This window comes from Ambystoma mexicanum, chromosome 6q (genome assembly GCF_040938575.1).
Source record: "Ambystoma mexicanum isolate Mex_15411 chromosome 6q, UKY_AmexF1_1, whole genome shotgun sequence".
NCBI classification, from domain to species: domain Eukaryota; kingdom Metazoa; phylum Chordata; class Amphibia; order Caudata; family Ambystomatidae; genus Ambystoma; species Ambystoma mexicanum.
This window is the reverse complement of record NC_090937.1, coordinates 21,988,215-22,003,322: the sequence shown is the minus strand read 5'-3', so window position 1 is coordinate 22,003,322 and position 15,108 is coordinate 21,988,215.

Below are 15,108 nucleotides of genomic sequence, written 5' to 3'. Positions count from 1 at the left end.
ATCCCTGGCCTTATCGAGAAACTAAAGACGCTAATATTGGAGTTGAATGACCACAAGGGAGGCCAAGTGATTGATTATGGCATCATGTTTCAGAACTTTGAGATTAAAAACTCCATCCAAAGGAAGCAAAAAAACTACTATGTCATATCGTCATGTGTATGAAATAGAGATTGCCAAAAAAAAAGAAAATTCTCAAACATCACATCCATCTGCTTATGCAGTCCTCCACAAGGCAGGCAAGCATACTGATCCACAAACTGAAACATCAACATCATAACTGGATACGACTTCCCAAGAAGAGCATGTTGCAACATGAAGCTGAAGAAATGCTGCGTAGGATTAGGACTAAGAACACAGCGGGGATGTGGTCCATAATCAATTAGATGGACGCTCCTCAAGACACCCTAACTACAAACCCAATAGCAGCTGATGCCTAGATTACTTATTACTCTAAATACCAGGATAAAGAAGCAATGGCAACCCCAAAGCGAACAAGTACGATAACACCAGGGGAACACTTGGCCATTGATTCAGTATCCATCAAGGACATTATTGTTAAGTCTAACAACTGACGGGATGACCAACAAGATGATTAAGCAAGATCCGAAGCAGCAGGCTACATTCCTCTATAATCTCTTCAAACACATCATTAAAACACAAAGGGTTCCAAAGTCATGGAAAGTAGCAGTAATTCTTCCGATCTTCAAAAAGGGGTTGAGGACGGCCCAGGACAACTACCGTCCAATAGCCGTGTTAGGCATGGCTGACAAGGTGTTTGCCTCCGTAATTTTAAAAGTTCTGTCAAACAGGAGCATTGTGACCTGTCACAGAGACCCACAGCAGGTAGGATTCGTTAAGGGATTTGGAACTCCATTAAACATCTTCATAATCAATGTCTTAAAGGTGCGGATGGAGAGAAGCAAGGAACAGAGAATTTCCACTGCGTTTATAGATCGACCACAAGCGTTCAACACCATTAAATGGACCAAATTATGGGGAAAACTGGCTGACTGGAAATGTCCTAACGCAACCCTGGAACCCATCAAAGATTCATATTCAGGAACGACCATGAAAGTGAGGCTAGATAAATCAGGCCTCTTATCAAGCCCAATATCAACTAACATTTGCTAAAAATAGGGATGTCCACTGGCTCCTGAACTTTTCAACCTCTTTATTTCCGATCTCGAAAAGGCCTTTGAAACAACTAGATGTTTCCCACCAAAAATTGCAGAAGTATTCATCGGCAGACTGCTATATGCCGATGACATTGTTTTGGTGGATCAAACACCAGTAGGTTTGCAACGGCAACTGGAGGCACTCCAATCTTATGTGGAGGCCAATGACCTCCAATAAATCCCAGAATTCAAGGATCATGTCATTTGCAGTGCCAAAACGGGGCCGCAACAAAAAATGATAAGAAACGGAACCTGCAAAGAGAAAAAAATGTGGAGGTTTGTTCTTTCACTTATTTGGGAGTCTGCGTAAACAACAGCAGATGCGACGCAGCAAGAGTGGAAGACTTAAAAGGAAAGGCCTAAAATTGCGCTGCCCAAGGGTGCTTACTACTTAAAGGATTCTGTGGTTTCTCATTGGTCCCTTTAGTCTTCTTCTATCGGACAAAGGGTATTCCAATTCTAACATATGGTGCAGAAACATTGTTTTCATTCTCAGAGGATAACTGGCCAATATTGGAAGGAATCTTCTGGAAGCGGGTGCTTTGGCTGCCTAAGAGCATACCAATTCAGGCCATCAGGATGTAACTGGGCTTAACATCTTTGAAAGCCATTGCAATTAGTAAATTCTTGGCATTTTACTGCAAATGCATCAAAGAAAAGCCAAGTGGAGGGTTTTCAGCACTGAAGAAAGCAGTGGAAAGCGATAGTGAAAGAACCTTAACAGAATGGCGTACCATCTGCCAAGCAATTGTAAGTGACCTGGGAGAATCGGACACCTCTTTGGCGAGGGATCCAAATAGGATAAAGAGGAAGCTCTATATGAAAGATTGGATCACAACACAAGATGAAAGACAGCTGTACAAGCAGCACGGGAAACATTTCTAAGAAGCAAGGAAACTAAATACCCTGACAAAATACCTGCAATTGTTCCCAAATTGGTTTTGGAGTCCAATTTATGAGCTTCCGTTTAAATTTGTTTCCAACAAAAGAAGTGATGCTACATAGAAAAGGAAATGAACCTGACGTGTCTTGTAGACTTTGTAGAATAATTGACTCGAAGGAATCACTAAAACATCTAACTCTGCTCTGACGTGAGATCGAGGTTGCTGGGAGAGGCAACCAACAAATATGTATGTAGGACAGTGGACGACTGGTGGCAGGTGCTGATTGAAAGCGATAAAACCCACATCACCATTGCTCTGATTATGTTTCTGTTGATTGTTTTGTAAAGAAATAGATAACATCGACCTGGCATGCAAATTGAGTACTGTGAACAGTGATTAATGTAATGGCCAGGAGGAGGACAAGCTCAAGAATCTGCAAATTCTGTGATTTTATTGCATGTTAGTGCTAAAAGGTTTTCAAAGTTGTACATCCACTTAAAAAGTCATACCTATTTGTTTTGTCACTCTATGGTTACCCAATTTCTTTTTGATCTACTGCAGGCTTTGCATAAAGAAGGTGTGATTTTGTGCCACTAGGTGACACATTTGTTCTCTGTTTACACAGGATGGCACACTTACTGATTCAACTAATTTGATTGAATAGCTAACAGTCTCAAAAACAAACACAATGTTGCAGTCACATTACTGACATTTTGTGGATTAGCAATAGATTGCTCTAAAACTATGGTTATTCAAAAACATTCACATTAGAGAAACATTGTACGGGCCTTCTTACTGCAAAGTTTTTTCTCATGATTCAATTCGATGTTAGCTTGATGTTACATGATGGACAACAGTAGGTATTGCGATGAAGCCCCAGGCCTGATTATGGCAACTTCTAGTACAGTTACAGAAGGGGCAGAGTGCTAACAGTGCCGGTGCTTCCGCGAATAGCCTGCCTACCGTGGCCGCAGCGCCCGGCATTGTGTGACCCATCAGCACCCTTGTTCCTGGACCGGCAAACTTAGAATGAGGCCCTAAATCTCATAAATTGTGACCTCCATTTTGCGTTGGGAAATGTTCTCAAATATACAGGTAGAATTGGCCATTTGTTAGGTTCCTGTGTGATATAAGTGTAAAGGTTATACTTAGATATTGCTGTACAAGTGGTGCACCAATCTTTATCCCACTAACCTTCCTTTCAAACCAAGGATCTCTCTGGGAAATATTTCAAATTCAACATGCATTTATTTATTCATAAAAATCACAGTTGAAGCACTACATTTTTGGAACAAAACATTTCCAGAATTTACCATTGATAACAGAGCGGAGGACATGGGTCCTTTACAATAGGGTGAGAGAACGTGATTTGAAGACCAGATGATGCAGTGGAAGGTGGAAACATAAACTAGGGACGAGGACAGGGCATGACATAGGAACGGGATGCTGGAGAAAGTTAAGGATGGGAGGTGACAGAAAAGTCCTGTAGGGTTGTCCAGGAAGAGTAGGGAGAGAGGCAAACGGGGAGATGCAGTAGCATAGAATGCTAGAAAACAGGTTCTTCAGAAAGAAGGAGAGTTTTGAGTTTGGATTTAAATAGTGGTAGAGTTGGAGTAGTATGGAGAGGGAGAGCAAGAGCATTCCAGAGCAAGGGAGCAAGGGGAGACAGAGAGAGAGAGAGAGAGCGAGAGTGAAATCGAGAGGGCAGACAGGGGGGTCAAGTGGTGGTAAGTAGGTGAACTAAGGATGATCGAGGAGGAGAGTAGGGAGTGAGATGAGCAGATAGGTAGGGGCGAGTTCATGGATAACTTTGAAGATGATGAGAAGAAGATTACCGTTGGCCCTTTGCTTCATAGGTAGCCAGACAATCTGGCAACAGGCAGAGGAGGTAGCGGTCAAGCGAGAAAGGTTGAAAAGTGTGCACACTGCGAAGTTGAGGACTTTGTCCAGAGGTGAAAAATGATAGTTGGGAAGGCCATAGAGGAGACTGGCACAGTAGTCAGATCTAGAAAAGACGAAGGAGGAGATTAGCTGTTTAGTCGTGCTAAAAGGAAGAATAAGACAGATGTTTCTGATATTGAGGAGGTTGAGTCTGGCTGCAGTGGCAGATTTGGAGATGAAGAGTGAGATGTTGTGTGATGGGTCGAAGATTACACCAAGGTTACAAGTGGAAGCAGAGAAAGGAAGGTAGTAAGGAGAGAAGAGAAAAAGAAGAGGAGAGGAAGAGATAGCCGGTCTGCCTGGTGAGTAGAGAACTTAAGTTTTAGTGTAGTTGAGCATGAGTGAGTGAGATGTCATCAAATATTTGATGGCGGAGAGACAGTTTGACATTTTTGACAACAGCTCATCGGATAAGGACTGAAAGGAGAAGAAGGTCTGAGTGTCGTCAGCAAAGAGTTGATAGAAGACGTCGTATGAGGAGATCAAGGCACCAAGAGCTGAAGTACAGAGGGTGAAGATAAGTATAAAAAAGGACAGACCCTTGGGGAATTCCAACAGTAAGGGGGCTGAGTGGGGAGTTATGGCTGTTCCAGGACATCTGAAAGTGTTTGGGGAAAGGTATGAAGCAAACCAAGTTAGGCACTTATCTCTGATGCAAAGGAGAGATAATGCAGAGAGAAGGTCTGAATGGTCGACAGTATTGAATGCAGCCAGAGAGGTTGAGAAGGATAAAATAGATTAAATGTTTGCATGCCGAATGGGAGAGAGGGTGTAGCTGAAATTAAGGAGAGCTGTCTCGGTCTAATTCAGAGGCCAGATGGAAGAGGGTCCCAGAAGTTGCAAGTATGAAGGAACTCATTTAGTCGATTGAATACTACTCACTCTAGGATTTTGGAATAGTGTGTTAGAAGAGAGGCAGGGCTAAATCTGGCAGGACAGTTCGTACATAAACCAGGTTTCCTTAGGAGAGGGATGACAGTAGCTGTCTTATAGGGTAATGGAAAAGAGGCACTGTCATGCGAGAAGTTGAAGAGGGAAGTAAGATATGGAGTAGCCCTGGGAGCTATGTGCTTCACAATGTATGGGTACAGTTGGTCAGTGGGGGCACAGGAAAGGTTAGCCTTGAGGAGAAGGATAATAATCTCATCACTGTTAGTGGGGGCACAGGGAGACATAGTATTAGGAGATGAGGGTAAGAGTGGTGGAGAAAGGTGAGCAAGAGAAGGGCAGAGAAGGTAATCAGCAACATGTTTTGTGAATAGTAGAAATTGTATTCACAAATTAGAGAGAAAGATCATTTGCTGAAAGAGTAGAGGAGGTGGAGGTTTGTTTAGGACGTGAGAGAACTGAGTTGAGAGATTTTTGGTGGCACCTAGAATGGGAGGATTGAGACAACATGAGAGAGTGATAGAATTCACGTTTGGCAGAGTCAAGAGTAGAGGAATAGTTTTGAAGAGCAGTAAGATATAGTTGGAGATCAGAGGAGTGTCTTGACCTTTGCCAAGTGCAAAGCTTTTTCTGCATTGCTGTTTTCAGAATGTCTATGAGAGATGTAATCCAGGGCCGTGAAGGGGAGGATTTACTAGTGAGAGTAGTAAGAGGGAAGTGAGAGAAAAAGGTAGCATAACCAGCATTGTTAAAAGTAGTGAAGGCTTCTTCAGTGGATGGAAAGGTGAGTTCAGAGAAGGAGGAGTGAGAGTGGTAGAGGTCAGAGAGGTAGTGAGGGAGTTTGGAGCAGGGAAACTTGCGCTTAGTAATAATTGTAGTAGATGGAGAGAGTGAGAAAGAAGCTAAAGTGGAGATTGAGGTAAAGAAGATAGAGTGATCGGAGGAAGAAGGTGTGGTGGAGATATAAAAGGTGGAGAGGAGAGGAGATGGGAACAAGCTCAGGCGACTTTCCATTTGAAGGGGCTGGCAGAGAGCTGACAGAAGAGGGTAAGTGGTTAAGTTAAGTAGAAGAGAGTTAAAGTCAGTGGATAGAGCAGCAGAGAGAGAGGGGAGGTTGAAGTCACCAATGACAATGAGTTGGTTATCGGGAGGAAGGGAGTCAATTAGTTGGGAGATGTGGTCGAAGAATTGACATACCGGACCAGGTGGCCGGTAGAGAGAGATAATATGTATGCAATAGGGGGCTATGATTGTGGAGATAGTGTATTAGTAGGGGATATGGGAGGAATAGGAGAGATAGGGAGTTTTGTGGATGAAACAGTCCTACACCACCACTCCTGTCAGTGGGACGGGGAGAGTGGGTGAAGGTATAGGCATGGCATGAAGGGTGGCATGTCTTGCAAAGTCCGAGGGAGAGAGCCAGATTTCAGTAAGGGTAATGAGGTCAAGAGAAGGAGAATGAGAAAGGAAGAAGTCATAGGTAAAGGAGGTTTCATTGCAGACAGACCATGAGATGTAGAAGCATAGCAAAATTGAGTCTGAGAAATATAGAGGTGCTGGGGGTAGATGTGAGAAGATGATGTGTAATGGAAATAAGGGTTTAAGCAGGTTTTGTAAACAGAAAGAGTAGTGTAGTGAGAAGAGAGGTGACGTTGAGGAGACGAGATGAGAAGATGAGGAGAGAGTTGAAATGGTTCTGAGCAGAGGAGAGTGAAGAAAGAAGTAAAAGGGAAAGAAAGAGATAGCATGAGAAGTGCGTGGCGCAGGTGCAGCTGACAAGAAGCAATTAAGGGTACTTACGGACAGGGAACAGGACACAGCAAAGCAAAAGGCACAGAGGAAAAGAGGCAAAGAGGCTGGTCAACAGCTATTTTCACATTTCACTCTTCCGTCCCTGTCTGGATGCCCCTAGGGAGTTCAGGAGGGATGACACACACTCCCTTCAACTGATCGCCTAGTCCATCAGAGGTAGGTCTCTCTGAGATTGTCCCTGGTGTTGCTGGGATGAGGTGATTTCATCCTGATTGGTGTTTCCGGACGAGCCTTTTGTGGGCTTTCAGATGGAGATACGGCTTATCCAAGATGGCCACAGGAAGTGATGTCAGCAATCCAAGATGGTCGCTGGAAGTGATGTCACCAATCCAAGATGGCCACTGGAAGTGAAGTTCGAAACAGAAAGTGAATCCAAAAACCAGAAGGGATGACACAACTCTTGTTGCCTGATCACCTAGACCATCAGTGGGTGGTCTCTCTGATATTGTTCCTGGTTTTGCTGGGAGGAGGCGATTTCTTCCTGTTTGGTGTTCCCAGAGGAGCCTCTTGTGACCTTCAGCTGGAGATTGGGCTCATCCAAAATGGCCAAGAGAAGTAATGTCACTAATCTAAGATGCCCACTGGAAGTGACGTTCCAGACAGAAAGGGAAGCCAAAAATCAGAAGAGGTGACACACGCTCTTGTCACCTGATCGCATTGTCCATCAGTGGTAGGTCTCTCTGAGATTGTCCCTGGTGTTGCCGGGATGAGGCATAACATATGCAAATGTATAATATCCTTGATTTGGACCCCATGCGCTTTGAAATGCCTTTACTTGTTGTAGAAGCGCCTAATAAATGCACAATAAATAAATAAATACCTGATATCATAATGTCATGTGGCTCACTATTATGCCTACAAAAGAACCAATCCACAGGTTTCTCAAACCAAACCCTTTCAGTGGTTCATTTTGACATTCACAAAAACTGTACGTTAAAAAATATACATACCACCCAGAGAACAATCTAGATGCTTTATAAAAACAGTGTCAAGAAAGAAAGACTTGTACAAACTTACAAATATGTGTCTTGTTGAGTAGGTTATTAGTGTATTTGTTCATGTATTGTTCATGAAAGTGGGCCTCATTACAAGTTTGCCAGTGGAGGAAAAGAAATGCTGTTAATTCCATTATCACCACTTCTTTTGGCAGTAATAGAGTTGCTACTGTTTTTCCAGTAGCGCCAAATTATAAATTCAGAGGTAAAGTTGGGGATATACCTCGAGCAACAAACTGGAGGTAAATACACCAGTTTTCATCTAAACATCAGTGGATTTACTGTGTGGTTAATCTGCCAGTAGTAAATCTGTAAAACTCCCCATCCATCATGTGCCGACATCCACAGTGTTTGTCGTTATGGCAATGCTGGAAGCTGCCCAATCCTTGTGTTCCATACCAAGATGACCAGAGCCTTTCTCACGCATCTGAACAATCAAGTCATCATGTTCTCACTGCCGTACGCAACACCAGTGGGAAGAAGTAAATACTGTTAGAAAATTCAGAACGCTGCGTCTCAATGACATTGTAAGTTGAATCCCTGACGGTCAGAGGTCTGTGAGTTCTCTGCCTTCACCAGCTTCATTTTCCATTTTCCTTCCTCTGTTGCCTCTCTCCTTCCGACTTGATCTTCTCTTATGCTTGGTTCTGTCTACCGCGATCCTCCGCTCTGCCTAACTCTACTCATTCCTCCTGCCCAAGATCCTGGAAGATTCCTTTGCCTCAACGTAACCTCCCGTTCGCATCCTCTGGATCCCATTTCCTCTGGATTTCCTTATCCACGCACGAAGATACTATTCTCAGACTTCAATCAAGGACCGTTGACACTGTAAGCAAAACTACAGGGTTTTTGCCCCAAGTGTGTTTTCTTTTACCTTTTCTTGGCACGTTGCCAGAGCAAACAAGCCTATTTCATTGATTGAAACCTTTTTGAAGGTCCTAGCCAGTTTTGTTTTAAAAGACTTGCAGGAGTGGTCTGTAAGGTCAGGCAGACTAACCATGTTTGAGGCTGGCTTCAGGAAGGGGATTTGAACAGTCTTTAATGCATTAATTCTAACACTGTTCCAAGCCAAAGCAAATCTGGATAGGAAGAAACCCCTTTAGGTAGCCAGCCTTAACATGCCTTCAACCTTTGATAGGGTGGATAGAGCTAATTTATGGCATACATTGAGTTACTGGGACATTCGTTGTGGTCTTCTAAATATGCTTCAACTGTTTCACTCAAATAAACTAAAATGAGACTTAACTCTGAAGGTTTATTATCAAGAGATGTTGATGTGAATGTGGGATTAAGGCAGGGCTCTGTGCTCGCCCCCTCCTTATTTAATCGCTATATGTCAGATCTCCCAATAAGTTTTGATAATGTTTCTTGATTTACCCCTCAAATAGGACAATAGGAGATGGGTTAGCTAGCCTATGCTGATGATTTATTTGTAATGGAGCAACCCCTGTGGGTTTACAAAGGATACTAAAGGCATCACTGGAGGGCAATGCTACGGAGAACAACCTTGTAATCAATACTTAAAAAACTGTGTTATGTCTTTTAATCCTACAAAGATGGAAATAATTTAAGATGGTTCATAGATGATAGAACCATTTTTAAAAATGTAGATTCTATGATTTATTTGGGATTTTATTTGCAACTAGATGTCTTTCGGACATTTGGGACAATTGAAGGCCAATGTTACTGATAAAATAGCTTCTCTTGTGGTGCAGATGAGACAGATTCACACATTATTTTTTCCTTGTGTCCCTTACTTGAATATTAATAAGGCAAAGTTTCTCCCATTGTACTGTATGGCTTGGAGCGTTTTCCAATTCAGCTAAAGAAGTGGTTCAATAATTGGGAAGGGAGAATCTGGTGAGACATTTTGAAATCGCCGCCATCAATTCCCATAGAAGTAATTTGGAATTAATTGGACTGGATTCTTGGTGAAGTGGTGAAACTCTAGCAGTGCACCTTCCCCTTCAATTATTAGAAATGACTGTCTTGTAATTCTGTTATGTCAGCCCTACTGCATATGCCTGGGCAAAGCTGCTATTCACCCCCACAGTCCTAAATCAATAGAATATAAAAACGAATCTATGTGATTTGCCCTCGGCTGAAACTACCGCGGGCAAAACGTTTGCAGGAGAAAGGTGCAAACTACCAGAGGTTTGTACCTTTCTCATGCGAAGACACATTCATACTCACACCCACACACACACCACACCCATAACACCCGCCAATCCACACCCCCAACATAAACAAACCCCACTTACCTTCATATTCACTTCTGTGATCGGGAACTGGCACCACAGGGTCCTTTTCTTTTTATTTTTTCAATGGAAGGTTGCAGCGATGTCCTCCGCAGTCCCCGCTCACTATACCAAAAAGTATAGTGAGCGGGGCGATGCGGGGGACACCCCGCAGCTCCCGTTTCCTTTTTTTTAAATGGAAGGCTGCAGGGGTGTCCCCCACAGCCCCCGCTCACTATATCATAAAGTATAGTGAGCGGGGCGATGCGGAGGACACCCCCGCAGCCTGTTTTTTGTTTTTACAATGCTACCACCAAAGGTTCAAACTTGTGGTGTTTGAACCTTTGGTGGTAGCATTTTTAGAATTTTTGGTCATTGCGACCATTTCTTTTCGGTAAAATCGTCCTAAACCTATAAAAACCACTACCTAGTCTCCCTGTGCAGGGCTCAAGTTGAGAACTATAAGCAATGAAAATGATACAATCTTGGTTGAGAAACAATGATATGTGCTAATAATATAACTGGCATTATGTACTGTAAAACGTTTTACAAAAATAACTGCTGCATTGGGCTCCAAGTTTGGAATTTTAAGCAATATTTTTATTGCAGTCTTAATTGAGTAGGTGAGGTTAAATGATAACTTTATGTAACATTTTTAAGTAGTGAGAAAATCTGAAACACAAAATACTCCCAAAACTGCTCACACAAGCCTAATGTGCACGTGCATTGTTTTTTCAACCACCTGGGGTTCTGTCAAGGCACAATCACTTCATGCATCTTTTTACAACAATATTCGAACACGTCTACCAATAGAACAAGAACAATTATTTTCCCATAAACATTTCCACTAAGTTTCCACTTTGAAACACAGAGGGTAATTCATAGAATCCAGCGCACAAGTAGCGCACGCGGCTGGCGCACAGCGTGCGCCTGCGATAGTCTGCGCCAGCCGCGTGCGCCAAAACCGAATCCGGCGCACAGCGTATTCATGGATTTTAGCTTCCCCAGGCAGCCGTGGCGCACAGTGGCGCAGCGACTCGCTGCAGCGCCAGTTACACCCCCAGGAACGCCCCTTGCGCTGGGAAATCTCATAAAAATCACAAACCAGCGCAAGGGGCTGCGCTAACACTGGACCATCACGGCAAGCGGCCCATGCGATTTTCAAGGGTGCGCGGGAAGTTTCACACGTCAAATCCCAGGCTACGTCCATTTCAGGGGTGCGCGGGAAGTTTCACACGCGAAAAGCTAGGCTACGGGAATTGCAGGGGTGCACGGGAAGCCCCACACGCGAATAGCCTGTCCGCGTGTATTTCAGGGGTGCGCGGGAAGTCCCACACGCGATTACAGCAGGGTACTTGTATTTCAGGGGTGCGCGGGAAGTTCCACACGCGATTACAGCAGGGTACTTGTATTTCAGGGGTGCGCGGGAATTTCCACACGCGAATAGCCTGGGCGCGTGTATTTCAGGGGTGCGCGGGAATTATCACACGCGAATAGCCTGTGCGCGTGTATTTCAGGGGTGCGCGGGAATTTCCACACGCGATTAGGCTGGGCGCGTGTATTACAGGGGTGCGCGGGAAATTTTACACGCGACTTCAGCAGGGTACGTGTATTTCAGGGGTGCGTGGGAATTCTCACACGCGAATTGCCTTGGTACGTGTATTACAGGGGTGCGTGGGAAGTTACACACGCGATTAGGCTGGGTGGGCCCTCACAGGTGTACCCTGTACACCCTCCACGGCCCCTGCAGGCAGCCCACAAAACAGGGGACTACCCTGCACACCTGATCATGTCCCCCTGCACCCCCATCCACCAGGGGCACCCTCCACCAGGCCCCCACCCATGTCTCCCACCACCCCCACCCCCCATCCACCAGGGGCACCCTCCACCAGGCCCCCACCCATGTCTCCCACCCCCCCCACCCACCAGCACTGTGGGGCACGTGGCCAGCAGGCAGCCAGGCAGCAGCAGATGGCAGGTGGGAGCGTGCTCAGGTCTCTGGGGGACTGTAATTTTGCCTCCTGGCCAGGAGCGTGGTCTTTCGTGTTTGAACGCGTGGACAGCCTGATAGGGAGTGATTCAGCGAATCGCGCGAAAACCCGTCACCAGCATATGTGCGTCTATAGTTACCTGCACGTGCAGTGTCAAAGCGTGTGATTGGTGAAAATGGATCTACACGCAGGAGTGACAAAGCGTGTGATTGGTGAAAATGGATCTACACGCAGAAGTGACAAAGCGTGTGATTGGTGAAAAGTGAGCTACACGCAGGAGTGTCAAAGCGTGTGATTGGTGAAAAAGGATCCACACGCAGAAGTGACAAAGCGTGTGATTGGTGAACATGGGCCAAGCACGTACACGCCGTAAGTGACGCTGTACGTGTGGGCCTGTATATAAGGTAGTGTTGAACACCATTTCCTTGTACGTGCTTTTCGTGGAGAGCGAGTGGGTGAATTCTGTACTTCTTGTCGTTTCACACGCGATTTACTTCACGGCGTTTCCAGTTCGTACTCCCTGTTACCTCTGACAGCTTTTTCTCTTTTTCCTCTTGTACTGGTTTACCTGGGCCTGTTCCCTCAAACAGTGTCCCCTTCTACTGTTGTCCTGTCTCCTCAGACAGCGTACACATCTTCTTTTGGCGGGGGTGTTGCCAACCAAACGCGCTCATTTTTCACGCTCTTTTACCTGGCAGACGGTGAGTCACGCACGTATCTAACTTCTGTGCTTGCCCCGTGTGTAGCCTACCCCTTCAGAGGTCATTCTAGGCTGCGTGTGACACGCATACGTTCATTGTGTTACTGGATGCCACAGCGTAGTGCAGGATTTTCCATCAGCACACGTGGTCTAGGAGGGGTATTGTGCACGTTCCTTAACTTTTTTGGGGTGCCTGTGCGTTGCGTGACCCGTCATCTTTCCCCAGGGGTGTCATATAGCCTTGCCACTGCACTAGGGTACGAATACCATCTGGTACCCAACCCCTTTGACACCCAATTGCCCAGGACAATTGTGCACACCGACTCCCATACGCACAATACCATCAGTGCCATGGTTGGGAGGCGTGCAAGCCGTAAGGGTGGCAAAGGTGGCCGAGCCACACGTGGTGGCCGTGGAGGATCCACTAGGGGACGTGGCTGTGACTTGCAGGGTGCCCCTGTCCCCCCCAGTCTGGAGGACCAGTCAGGGACACCCATGCCCCCCCCCCCAGTTGAGAGTCATGTGGCTGATACCAACCCTGATCAGCCCTTGTCGGACCAGGCCATTGTGGCACCAGACCTGTCCGAGGGTGATCCCATCGCTGACATCCAGGTCAGCAGGTCCACTGCACGTGCACCGGTGCACATTGGTGTCATCAGGGCACGCGCATCTATGCCAGATAGGTCATCTGCTGGCCCCCGTAGCCAGGGTGTGGCTCCATCCACCCCACCTCTCATACACCCTGCCAAGACTGTGTCGGTCCTAGTTCATGCACCTCAGATCAGGCCTGACCCCATCCCACTACCCCCAATGCCTGCACCTACTCCCATGCTGAGTGGGCAATCCCACACACCCAGTACTGAGTCCACCACGGCTCCTGCCCCTAGTGTCCACAGCGGCGTAGGACACTCTGGATCCCCACCCCCTTCCAAGCGCAAGAGGAAGAGTGCACGTCCGGCACAGGCTGATGCCCCAGGCACGGCTGCACAGTCCGGCCCATCAAGGAAGCCAAGCTTCACAGACGCCGAACTGAATGCACTTGTTCAGTATGTGTCAGATCATGATAGGGAAATGGTCATCGTTGCAGGGTCCAAGACCACACATGCCAGACGCCAGGCACACTGGCAGACCATTGCTGACAGAATAAGTGCCCTTGGAGTAGTGAGGCGCACAGCTAGTGATTGCCAGAAGCGCTGGAATGACCTTAAGCGCAGGGCAAAGGATAAGCTGGCCTCAAGTCATGCCGCAACCTTGGTGACTGGAGGTGGGTCCCCAGCACAGGAAATAGAACTCACACCACACGAGTCCGTAGCTGGATCCTACGTCACCGAGGGACAACTCCAAGGTGTGGGAGATCTCCCTGATTACGAGGCATCATCCGGTGAGTGCACATGCATGTGTGTATAATCCATGTGCATGGTGTGTGTGTGAAGCATTCATGTTGGGTGCCTGTCAAGGGGGTGTGTGGCAGAGTTGATAGTGGCACCCATGTGCCTCATCCAGTATGTTCAGTGCAACACCATCTGCCCACAGCACTATCCCTACTGGCAACAGTGCACATATGGCCCGACACCATGGAAGTTGCCCTTGAATTGTCATTTTGTCACTACATTGTTGCTCATACTCCCCTGTCTATTCATCTGATGTCTTACATACCATTCCTATACTTTCCCCCAGCCATTCAAGTTTCATCTTCACATGCCTGACATGCAATGATACCACATGCTAATGCGTCCTCTGTATATAAATGCCAACCAACATGCTGTCATACTGTGGATGTTGCCTTGACATCCACCTCCTACCTGTGGGCTTTGGTACCGTCTGGTTTCGAGCCCCATTCCCTCACACTCCATGCTGCTCTTCATGGACTATCTTCCATGACTTCTACAGTTCAGACCATCGTGCCCTACTCACGACACCTGCTTGCCAAAAGTCAAATGAGGGCACCCTGCCCTCCAATGCGACCCACCCTATTGCTGACCAGTGCATCTGAGCCTACTCAAAGCTAACTCTCACTGACATCTGCTCATACATGCCTTTGCCTGTCCCATAGACCCTTCACATGGTCCCTGTCCTCTCTCCTTGCTCCTCTTCCACCATCAATGGTGGGACCCGTTGGGGTGTACTCCTGGCCTCCTTCCAATCCTCAGAGGCCACTATTGATGTGCATGGTAATGGGAGCGTCTCAGTCCAAGGCCCTTAGGCCAACCTCAATCTCCTTGAGAAATGCTACCCACATCTCATCAACTTCCTTACCTCTCCTGCTGTCCCCCCTCCTCTCTCCTCATCAATCCTGCACTGCCTCCCTGCACCCTCCCATGAACCTTCTCCGCCTCCCACTCCAACTCCTACACATGCTGCACCTCTGATCTCTAGCACTCCCCGTAAGTCCTACAAGGCTGTCAACCTCCTCCACAATTACACTCCTTTCACTGCGGCTGCATCAGGCATTCCTCCGATATCTGTCACTTACATGAGGTTATGC